Source organism: Equus asinus, chromosome 2 (assembly GCF_041296235.1).
Source record: "Equus asinus isolate D_3611 breed Donkey chromosome 2, EquAss-T2T_v2, whole genome shotgun sequence".
NCBI classification, from domain to species: domain Eukaryota; kingdom Metazoa; phylum Chordata; class Mammalia; order Perissodactyla; family Equidae; genus Equus; species Equus asinus.
The window spans coordinates 40,959,146-40,971,756 of record NC_091791.1 but is presented as its reverse complement, the minus strand read 5'-3'; the positions used below and the strand labels follow the sequence as shown (position 1 = coordinate 40,971,756).

General features: G+C 41.6%; 1 long non-coding RNA gene across 1 annotated transcript; it reads left to right on the top strand.

Annotated features, from left to right (window-relative positions):
* The first annotated feature begins 736 nt into the window (after window positions 1-736).
* Window positions 737-10,299, top strand: LOC106845902 (uncharacterized). The gene is made up of 4 exons (XR_011495068.1): window positions 737-1,170; window positions 7,560-7,692; window positions 9,171-9,468; window positions 9,894-10,299. It is a non-coding gene; the product is annotated as an uncharacterized lncRNA (long non-coding RNA).
* The last annotated feature ends 2,312 nt before the right edge of the window (window positions 10,300-12,611 follow it).

The window sequence follows — 12,611 nt, the reverse complement described above, 5'->3', positions numbered from 1 at the left end:
TTGAATCCTGAGGGACTTATTTGCCCCCTCAAATTTAAGTTAACAGATAATAAAACAGAACTTTTCCTTTCGGTGACCAGGAAATTGAGGCGATAACAAAACGTTAATTAACAATTTAAAGCTAATTGATAGTTGTTCCTCCAAAAAATGACGAAGGAGAAAGTTTTGGGAAAACTTTATGAGGAAAGATGTTCTTCAAACACAGGCAGGGTTTAGGTAATTCATTTTCTAAAACTTGTATAGTGATAAACTAGGGACAAATGTCTTGCTAGCAACTTCAGCTGCTATGTGGTACAAAACAGATTGTATTTCTCATATTTATTGGCTAACAAATTCATCAGTCAACAAGATTTGAGTATCGGCTTTGTACGAGAACCAGTGCTGGATCTTTTTAAATTGTTTTTTAATTTGGGAACTTAATGAATTTCAGAACATATGTGTTGAACATTTGAGGACAGATTTTCAACCTCTGTAATGTTCTGGGAGAAGTTGAGCCCAGCTTCCTGGAGCCAACCTCCTCCCCGACTTCCCAAAGCCTCAGAGGCTATACATTTGGCATCCCCCATAGCGTAGAGTTGAAAGCCCAAAGTGTAAGAATGATGGCCTTCTGCTGAGCCCTTCTCTGCTCATGGGAACTTTGCATCTGAGTAAACGGGAAGTTGAGGCCGGGAGGCTGATGAATCTCGAGAGGCTACTTCCTTAAACTTTAAAGCAAGCAAAGTTGCCTGCGTCAGACAGTGAATTACTTTGGTTTCGAAGGAACTCATGCACAATAACCTGCTAACTCCCAAAGTGAAAATACGGACTTGCTCCTTGTTCATTTCCAGGTCCACTGGACTGGAGCCATAAATGAAGAGTTTTGGCTCATTAGGAAGGACAGATTATCGGGCATGGTGTGGAGCCACCCATGCTTTATGAGGCTGGGAATGAGTTACACAAAGTCCTGCAGAGTGAGAAAGGAAGATGTTTGGAAATATTTTTCTGCTTAAAGCTCTGAGATTGCAAGGGTTTTCTTAGCCCTGTGGAATTTCTCTAAGCGCCTGGGGATTTCTAGGTTTCTAAGAAGCTTGAGGTGGTTGTTAACCTAATACACAGTTGAAGGGAGCCAAGACAGCCTTCCTATGCCAGCTGTGTGGTAGGATGTCTTCTTAAAAGGCTCTTTAAAATCAGGTACGTAAGGGAATCCTTCTTTCCTGAACTAAGGCCTCTGAAACTGGGTAAATGGTTCTCGTCCTAATCTGCTTGCTTTGCTGAAGCACAGTGAAGCAAATAAATATCAATGAATTGCTTAATGATTTTCATAAGGCTCCATATTTTCAAGGCAAGGGGCTCTCCTGATTTGTTTGATCTACTCCATATGAATCTGTTTTCCAAATGGTCAGCACATGTCGAGGCCTGCTGTCCTCTGGGTTACAGGAAGACGCCTTTGATGGGTTAACCGCAGAGTAACTGAATTCTTTTCAAGTCCCTTTCAAAAGTTCCTTTGTCCTGCTGTGGATCTTGCCTCATGGATCAGATCAGCAGGAGATTACTCCTGGCAAAGGGTTCTAGGACATTCTCCTCCTGATCTGGGTTTCGTCCCTGGGTAGTGGCAAGTGTAATCTGGTGTCCCAAAGGTTGAAGTTTAAGCACAAGGCGGTTATGAAACAATTACCAAACTCTGGGTGGGCCACTCATAGTTTTCCAGCATTCTCCACCCAACTCACACCTGAATGAATTTACTTAAAGCAAATGAAGTCATCACCATTCTCAACTGTCTTGGGGAAGACTGGTCTTGCTATTAACAAACTTCTTGGCAGCTCCTTGATGCTCCCTTCAATGGGATGTTACTGCTTTTGAAGTGGCCTTCCACATTCTATAGTCTTGTCCTTTCTTCTCCCAACTGGGTGGAACTGTTTAGTTAATAACTTTTCTTGAAATTTTGCACATACATAGTAAAATGGTGATTTGATTTGCTTTATTTCTACTGATTTTGATACATATTTGAGTCACAGCATAATGAGTGGGACATTGATGGATATTATCAATTTGGGAGGGCAAATTGGAGAAATCACGGGGGGAGAAAAACGTAATTCTGGTGGCTGCCAGCATGTGGCTGCAGTGCCTGGGCTACCTAGGAATTGTTGAGGACAAAAACAGTATATTTTGTGATTTTCTATAAAAATTAAATCTGTTGTGAACAAAGCTTAACTTTAAAAATGTGATAACTATTTATAAACACGATATATGATAGAGCAATATTTAAGAAAATAGAAATTCTTTCCTCTTTGCTCTGTTTTCAATGTTCAAAGTATTTTTTATCGCTAATAATACTGTCATTGGGTGCTTCTTAACTCTAGATTTACCATACACTTCTGAGGCAACCTTTATTTTTTCTTACCTGGTGTGGTTCTGGGTACCCCAAAGCCTCAGCTCCCTGCTTCACCATGCATTGTAGAAACTGCTGGTAGCTTTCGGCTCGTTCCATAAATGTTTATCAAGTGGCAACTCTGCCAGGTCTAGTGCTAGTTTGGGCTTCAAGAGCAAGTAATGCTTCTTTTTTTTTTCTCTCTCTTACTCTCTCCTGATATTCATTGAAATGCAGTGATGGCAAAAGCTCTTCTTCAGGCTGCTGGCATTCAGGTCTCTTAAGTAGTTATTTCCCTCTCATGCAAGAGAGACTCGCTAATTTCAAACAAATCTTCAAACTGCATTTTCTATTTTGATTAATTGGATTACCATCCATACAGCCACCTAGTCCAGAAAGGTGGGCGTCATAATAGACTCCTGTCTCCTCATTACAACCCTCCTCCCACATCCAGTCAATCACCAGCCTCTATCAGTCTTTCCTCTTAATTATTGCTGAAATCCGCCCTCTCCTCTGTGTCTTCTGTCAGGCCTTTTCTCCAGACTTCCATGTCTGGATCTCATACCTTGCTTTGCTACAGTGACCTTCTAACGTTCTTTTTACCTCCACTCTTTTCTCCTCTAATCCATTCTTTTCCTTTTTCACACAAAGCTTAGATTGTTTTTATTTGAATTAAAATTTAATAACTAATAAGTCGTGGAGCTCTGACTCAAATGAATCGGCAAAGATTTTTTTAAATAGTCAATAGGTATAAAATTTTACTGACCATTTTTCATTATCTATTGTTAATACGTCAATAGCATAAATTATATGATTGATTTTCTAATGTTAAACAATTCTTGCATGCCGTATAAGGTATGTTTTACATGATATTTATATTCACCCTCACTTGGGATTTCTTGGTAATATTTTTTTAGTATTCTGGCATCTCTGTCCATATGTGAGATTGATTCTCATTCTCTCCATGTCTGGCTTGGACATCAGGGTTATAATGACTTTATAAAATATGTTGGGGGGGTTTTCCTCGTTTTCTATTCCGTAGAATGCTTATTTGTTAGGGGTTAGTATTTCTTCCTTGAAATTTTGGAAAAAATTGTCTCCAAAATCTTCTGGAGCTGGTACTCTTTGTGGTATATTTTTGGCTATTGAGTTAATTTTTGCCCCTTGCTGGGTATAGGTTTACTCAGCGTCAATTTCTTCTCCAGTTAATTTCCATAATTTGTGCTTTCTAAAAATTGTACACTGTTTCTAAAGTTTCAAATATATTGGCTTAAAGTTGTTCATGTGATTCTCTTGTGATTTTCAAATATTCACTTTTTCTGTTTCAATGTCCCTTTTCATATCTAATACTGTTTATTTCTGCTTCTTAAAAAAACCAATCATGCCAAGAGTTTGTCTATTTAATTGCTTATTTTAAACAACCAGCTTTTCATTTTGCTGATCAGATGACCAACCATTCATTCTTGGTACCACCACAGAGAAATTTTTCAGAAACTCAAATCCACTTTTGAAAACCCATCAGTGGCTCACCACATCACATCCAAGGTCCGACCTCCTAACTCCTTTACCAGTTCATCTCTCCACACTTAGCCCACCTGCTCTCCCCTCCAACAATATCAGATTCTTTCTGGTCCCAAAAATGTCGGCTCATTTCACGCTCTTTGCCTTTGTATAGAGTTTTCTTTTTCCTTCCGTTATCCACTTGGTCAAAGTCTTTAAATTCCAGCTCAACTTTTCCTTATTTATGAAACTTTTTTTGACCCTTTCTTTCTCTCTCTAGGCAGTTACTTCCTCTTCTGCACTGTTTTTGTGCCTTGTACACATTCGTATTTTTTCGTCTGTCATGGTGTTTTGTTTATGTCTCTGTCTCTACTTCTGGACCACGAGATCCTTTAGGGCAGGTGCAGTGTGCCTTTCATCTTCGTTACTAGCAGTTTTAACTTATTTCTCCTATTCCCATATCTTTCCTTTTTCAAACAAGAAAGATAAAAAATAGAGAACAGATTCCGCTATGCCTTTTTCCTCTGTTCTAAGAAAGGTGGGCATCCAACCTCTCTGACTAAGATGCTAATTAAATGAACTTCCCTCTTCCTGCTTTGTCCATGTGCACTCAGTGTCAAATCATCTACTTGTAACATCTTTCACTTTTCAACTTTTTAAGCCAATATTTTCCTCTTATAATGTCCAAACCATTTTATATCTGGACATTTCAATGCATTTCAAATACCAGACCAGATTTTAATCAGATTATATAATGTCTTCCTCATCGAGAATTTATTTATAAGCTTATGCACTATTTAATTAAAAGGCATGATAATATTTCATGACCAACCGCACTACCCTTATATTTAAGCAAAATATTGCAAGTAAGTAATTCAAAGAAATCTCCCTTTTAACTCATAGTTTTCTGATCCAGGAACTTACATTTTACAACCTAGATATGAATACACAAAATAAGATGCTATTTAGAAGAGGCAGTTGAGTGGTTCTGAAACAAGGGGAGTTAGGAAGCGTGGATTTGAATCCCAGCTCTACCACTCACACATCAACCAGGACCTAATCGGGTTAAGTCTCATCAGTAAAATAGTGATAATGATATATGACCCACCAGATTCTTATGAGGGTTAAATCATATAATTTGTGGAAAAATGCCTTGCACAATGCCAGGAACATAGTGATACAAACTAAATTTCAATCTAACTTGCATGATGAGAAATCACAAATATACCTACCGTGCAAATGATAATTTCACATTTACAACATTATTGCTGAGGCATTCGGCGTCAGCCTAATTAAAGAAAATCCCACTTTCCTTGAAGCTCTGTGTGCTTTCTGAACTCTCTGGCCTGGAGCAATACCCTTTGCTAATCCATTTTATTTTCATGTTTTAGTCAAAGGACAATTAATCAGACGCTGGGATTTGGGAGTCTTGAGTTCCATTTTGAGTGTGCACAGTCTGGTGACCTTGGACAATCTGTGGGATGATGTTCTTTTGTGAACATTTTTTGCATGGCCCTAAAGGCAAAGCATTCATCTTATTCCTTCTTTCTGCCTGCTCAGCACTAACTTGGCAACGCTTGTTACCAAATATCAGGACATCGATGTTTTAATTCACAAGAAAAAACCAATTCATGTCATATCTTTATCTGTCTCTGACTGTGGGAGAAAGGCAGTAACCAAGCCTAAACGTTCAGCCGAAAGCATTTGCCAACATCGCTTATAAAGTAATAATCTCTCTGCAAGGCCAGCAACTCTTTAACTGACACCTCATTTTGTTGTTGGAAAGAAAACCTTTTCTGCTCTCTCTGCCTCCACCTGAACTGCTCAGTAATTGAAAGTCATTTTGTTTCTACGATCACCCTCGGCAGCTACGTGCACATTACCCATCCACTTCGTGAGTATCTAAATCGGGGGTGGAGGAAAAGTCCCTGTGGGAAGCGCAAATAGCCAGCAGCTGCGTTTGGCCTGGCCAGCTGAACTTCAGCCTGTTCCTTGGCCCAACCCCAAGACTGATAAAGCCTTTGCTAAGCTTTAGACTTCCCCAGCATTTGTGAGCAAAATGGATCTATTCTGATGGCCTCTCCCGTTCTTTGGGCCTGTGAACTTGTTTGGGCAGGAAGAGAGTAAGGGCGACCTGGGCCTGGTCTGGGGTCCGCATGCTTCCAGCTTGCCTCAAGTTATCCAGCAAATGTTGACCTATATTCCAGTGACACACACCAGATCTGAGTAGGACATAACTGCCCAGGCAGCCGCCCACCCCTCCTCCTCCTTTTTCCTCAGCCAAGAGGGCAGCCAGATCTGAACACCAAGTTCTCTCTTGTCAGCCTCATGGTATGACAGGGCACAAGGCGGGGTTCTTAGGAGGTGAGCCCCCCACAGCATGACCCTCAGGGCCATCTCACAGTGTATTCCCTCCAGGGAGTGCAGCAGTAATCAGAAGGGTGCAGAAAAGTCGATATCCTGGGGTTGTTCAAATGTTTTTCCTTGCAGCCATTGTTTTTGGAATGCTTTGCTGCATTTCTTTAGAGTGGGCAGATGGCGGGATCCTGGAGGTGTAAAATAGCTACAAAAAACAAGATGATTCAAACAGAAGGAATATGTATAAACCCTGCCGGATCGTCCTGAGATTAATGAGGAGAGCTGGCTTTTTGTTGTTGTTGTTGTTTCTAGGATGTTTAAAGTTTTCATGCGTTCCCCAGCCCCCATTTTAAAAAGAAGGACATGATGGATCAACGGGCTGCTTTTGGGGCTTTGGCTGGGAAAAGCCGTGTCATTTTTTGCATTCAGTTTATTTTGAGGTTGAGCCCAATTGAAAGACTTTAGAGCAAGACCACTTGCTTTGAGTAGACGGAGGAAAACGAAAATGGAACTCCCGTAGGGGAGAGCTGAAGCTGGGCAGCAGGGATGGTGCCATCCAAAGTACAGGAACCATGCCTAAAAGAGATAATTTCAAGTTGAGCTGTGGTTTACCACAGTGTCCTCGTGATCAGTCGAGTGGTCAGATGTCAGGGGTGACTGAAAATAAGTTCATTTTCCCACAGTGAAAGAAACAAGGAAAAAAAAAAGAACAGATTTGCTCATACAAAACAAATACTTGCACATTGCAGCGTTGGGCTGGAGCAGGCTTGAAAATGTACCATCATCCATGTGACTTTGGGCAGAAAGCTGAGGAAGAAACAACGGTTATTGCTTTTGAATAGCCTAATATTCTACCCCCCCTCCTCCCCCAGTTTTTTTCCCCTAATGATCACAAATAATTTTTCATGATGTGATTTCTCTGCCCCATTGTTTGCAGAATTCAAAAGATCTTCTGGGCATGAGGGTTAAGTGTTTATGTTATCATGTCACTGGCGGGGAGACGAGAACAAGTCACAGAATGAACTCAAGGAAAGGGTTTGGTGATCATGCGTTGTGAGCTTGGGAACTGAGAACTAACCAAGTGTTTCTAGTCCTTCCTACTTCAACCTACAGTGCAGCCTGGCTTTATGGTGGTGGCAGCTGCAGAGCCATCTTTTCATGCTGTGTGTGTGCGGGAGGACTCTGAGATACAGAGCATTCAAGTGTCATCTGCACTGGGAAAAATGGCTTAACCACAAAATCATCTTGTGTTGGCCTAGTTATGTGTGACTCTGTGTGTGTAATTTTTTTTTTCTGTTCAAATGCTGTTCTCTTTTATGATCTCATATCCTAAAATGCCTCCTTTCTAATTTAGTGAGAGAGATTCCATGGTTCACCACCCAGAACAAGGTGCTTTCTTCCATCTCATATGCCAAAAAAGCACTGAAAATCCAGAGCACCATTACTGATTGGAAGACCAAAGGCTTGATCTAGAAATCACACACCAGGTAATCCCAGATCCCACTGTCCTGATGCCTTTTCTTTCTCTTGTCTTTTTGTTCATAATGGATGCATCCTGATGCGATGTCCCCGATCTCACTGAGTCTACAGCACCTTGAGCGATTTAGCAGCTGTAAAATCCCCTGCCGACTTTGTTTTGGCTGGAATTGCAACCCACATATGGGAGAATTAAGCTAAAACATCGCAGAGCTAATAGCGTGCCTCTGTGCAGTGGTAGCCGATCAGTAGAAAAAGGTGACATCATGGATATTCCAGGACTTCAGGTCTGCAGTACAAAGCGGCTTCCCCACTGTACATCAGAGTCAGAACCTGGATTCGAGACAAAAACAACTCTCCCTCCCCATAAATATCTGCTCTGGGGCTCAAACATATTCTAAGTGCAATGGCTCAGAAAGGGTCCCTTTCCTTGGAGACCCATCTGATTTTCCAAATCCAATCACAAACTTTTTAATAGCATGCCATGAACCTCTCAGCTCATTATTTTTCTTCAAAGCCCTCCAGTTTGCCAGCTTAGAGCCTGTGAAGTGTTGTTTGATGACGTGCTGCACCATAAATAAACGCATAGGACATGCTAAAATCCATCCTTCACGACGTCTGGCTTTTCCACTAGGAATACTGCCATGTAATCAGGGATGTGTGATTTGCAGCAATTGCTCTGAATTGAGGCGTTTTTTTCCTGAACGTGTCCAGTGTGTGATATAGATAATATAACAGATTTATCACATTTATATAAACTTCATTTTTTTTCTCTTCCTGTTCTTTCCCCTCTCCTCTTACCCACTCTCCTGGTTAGGACATTGGAAGCAAAGAGAGTAGCAATAGAGACAGACCCTCTCAAATAGCAATCACAGCTTTAACCATTCCTTATGGCAGGAAATCAAGGCATTGGATAATGTACCATGTCTCTAACACCCAGTGTTCTCCTTGATGTTTTTAAGTTGTGAGCAGACAACCATTTTACATGTGTAACCAGCCATGAAGGTTATCATACAGAATGGAGGTTACTGTTGTAATCAAATAAATCTCACACAAGCTAATCTGACATATGTTTTGACTAACTTTTTTCTTTTACTATATAGTAATTAGGCAAAAATCATAAGCAGTTGACTCAAATAACTGTCATTTGTATTATTTTGTTGCAAATCATGGTAAGATTAAGATGGTTGGGGGGTGGGGGGGGGGGCAAGATTGTAAGAACACCTGAATCCTATTCTCAATCAGCCTCATTTCCCTGAAGTCACTGAAGGAAATATATGCAGAGAGAACAATGGCATGCAAGGGAACTTTTTATTAATACCTGGGGCTGCGGACACAAAGCCCATGGCATGGCCCAAGGAAGCGTTACTAAAAAAGTTATTAAGTGTAGTATGTTAAAATTTGTCACATAATAAGTGTTTTAGAGTTCTCCAGAGAAACAAAACCAATAGGATTTTTATTTATTTGTTTGCTTATTTATTTATTATAGGAGTTGTCTCACATCGTTATGGAGGCTGAGAAGTCCCACGATCTGTATCTGTCAGCTGGAGAACCAAGAAAGGCAGTGGTGTAATTCAGTATAAGTCCACAGGCCTGAATTGGGTGGTGAGGTGGGCAATGTTGTAAATTCCAGTCTGAGTCTGAAAGCCCAAGAACCAGAAGTGCTGACGTCCAAGGGCAGGAGAAGATGGGTGCCTCAGCTCCAGCAGAGACAGCAAGTTTGCCCTTCCTCCGCCTTTTTGTTCTTTTCAGGCCTTCAGTGGATTGGGTGACACCTTCCCGTATTGGTAAGGGTGATCTTCTTTACTTAGTCTATGGATTCAAATGCTAATCTCTTCCAGAAACATATTCACAGACACACTCAGAAATAACATTTTGGCAGCTATCTGGGCATCCCTTAGCTCAGTCAAGTTGACCCATAAAATTAACCATCATAATAAGTACTTGTGGTAGGCAGAATCTTTGGTGCTCCAAAGATGTCCACATCCTAATCCCCAGAAACTGAGAATGTGTTATGTTACTGGCAAGGAGGAATTACAGTTGCAGATGGAATTAAGTTTGCTAATCAGATGACCTTAAAACAAGAAGATAATCCTGACTATCTGGGTGGGCCCAATGTAGGATCCTTTAAATGTGGAAGAGGGTGGCGGAAGAGTCATTGTTAAAGTGATGAAATGTGAGAAGACTCAACCTGTCGTTGCTGGCTTTGCAGACAGAAGGGGCCACCTGGAAAGGAATGCGGGCAGCCTCTAGAAGCTGCAAAAGGCAAGACAACAGATTCTTCTTTAGAGCCTCAAGAAAGGAACACAGCCCTGCTGATAATTTGATGGTAACCCAGTGAGACCCATTTCAGATTTCCGACCTCCAGAACTGTGTTGTTTTAAACCACTAAGTTTGTGGTAACTTTTTACAGCAGCCATAGGAAACTCTTACAGTACTTAATAAATGTCAGCTGGTGATTTATTTTTTCCCCTTATTAAGAGATACCCCTTTATGATGAGCAAGTTCTGAGAGATGTATTACATTTACGTACCTAGTGTCTCAGTCTGCACTCATTTTCACTTCAACGTCTACCTAGTATGCTCAAAGTAAATGCTATCAATAGCAATTGAGAGCACAAATTCTTACTTATTGTATTATTGTCTGACTGCAAGCAACAGAAACGGACTCTAACTTAAGTAGGAAGGGAATTTGTTGGCAAGATAATAGGTAGTTCCCAGAACTGACTGGAAGGCTGGAGGATCAGACTTAGAAAACTATCAGGAGTCGAGAAAGATCATGAATCAGACAACAGAGCCAAAGTGTAGACTGGTAGGGTTCAGAGGCTGCCTCTCGACTCTCAGTGACGGTAATACTAGACTGCCAATGCCACGACCGATTCTGTGAATAATTTTTCGAACTCTCTATCTTTGTGTTACTCACCCAAGATTCAAGTTCTGGGCAGAAATGTCCAGTTAGGATCACACAGCTTTGACAAAGGTGGATCAGCCCCTTTTACTTTCATAGTGGTTGAAAGTGTGCTGCCAGCCACCAAGACATATACATTTGGATTCTCCCAAATGAGAAGATGTTGGGGCTCAGATAACTCCCCAAATGAAAAATGTCCACTACACTTACCCTCTCTGAGTGTCTCAGTCTGTTCAGGCTGCTATAACAGAATACCATAGACTGGGTGGCTTATAAACAACAGAAATTTATTTCTCACATTTCTAAAGGATAGGAAGTCCAAGATCAAGGTGTTGGCAGATCCAGTGTTTGGTGAGGACCTGCTTCCTAGTTCATAGATGGCTGTCTTTTTGCTGTGTCTTCACATGGTGGGAGGGGCAAGGGAGCTCTCTGGGGTCTCTTTTATAATGGCATTAATTCCATTCATGAGGGCTCCACATTCATGACCTAATCATCTACCCAATACTATCACATTGGGGATTAAGTTTCAACATATGAATTTTTGTGTGTGTGAGGAAGACTGGCCCTGAGCTCACATCTGTTGCCAATCTTGCTCTTTTCACTTGAAGAAGATTGTCCCTGAGCTAACAACATCTGTGTCAATCTTCCTCTCTTTTGTATGTGGAATGCTGCCACAGCATGGCTTGATGAGCTATGTGTATGTCTGCACCCAGGATATGAACCTGTGAACCCCAGGCCGACGAAGCCAAGCATGTGAACTTAATCACCACGTCACTAGACCAGCCCCCTCAACGTATGAATTTTGGGAGGACACAAACATTCAGTCCATAGCACTGAGCTATGTTTTCTCGTCCATACAACGGGGATAAGAATCTCTACTGATTCTATTCCACCCCAAATGCAAGATACATTCAAACCGTGGAGAGATATTGAAAGTCTCCGGAGTATGGGCATGTACTTTCGTACCTCTGCTGTCCCTTTTGTCTGAGACATTATCCCTCTTTATCTGTCTTATGACCTTTTACTCATTCTTCAATATCTAAAGTGCTAGTCCTGGGCCTGTTCCTCTTAGATCCATTTCTTGCCTTCCCCTGTTCTGCTTTGTATTGGAAGGGACTGACCTTCTCAGGCCATACTCTCTAGGCTTCAGGCTGGGTTAGACCAATGAGAGGAAGTAGCAGTAGATATACATACAGGAAGAAGAGAGAAACTTAGTATTTTTCTGGTTCCTCTGGTAGTATCTTCAGTCCTAGCTGTATTTCTTCTATTGTTCCCCTCTTTCCCGAAGGCCTACTTTGGTTCTAACTTCTGCCAGGTGACCCTGGACCCTGAGCCTCATTAATACCAACTATTCTCTTTGTCCTTCTAGCCTAGAGATGATAGCACTGTGTTTCCTACTGTTGCTAATCTATGGGTTGCCTCCCTGGCTTATCTGGCTTCTTAGCAATTCTATAACCTGTAGTTCAGGTTATTGTTTCTGTGTAACAACTTACTCCAAAATTCAGTGGCTTAAAACAACCATTCCATGGGTCAGACATTTGGACAGGGCACAGCCAAGATGGTTTATCTATTTTCCACGATGTCTGGGTCTCAGTTGGGAAGATTCAAACACTGGGGGGTGACATGACACCTGGGGGCTGGAATCATCTGAAGGTTATTTACTCACATGTCTGGTGCCTGAGTTGGGATGACTCAAACACTAGGACTGCCGATTAGAGCACCCACACATGGCTTGCCATGTGGCGAGACTTTCTCACAGCACGACAGCCTCAGAGCAGTCAGTCTGTGTACACAGTGGCTGAGGGCTCCAAACGAGAGGGTTCTATCCAGCCACAGAAGGAAGCTCCCCTTTGCGCCCTAACTTCTGAATTTGTACAGCATCATGTTCCCCTACTCTATTAGTTAAAATAATCATGAGTAACCCAGATTCAAACAGGGGCGGGGACACGGACCACACCCCTCAATGGGAGGAATGTCAAAGAATTTGGGGGTCATGTTTTAAAACCAACATACGTGAGTTACC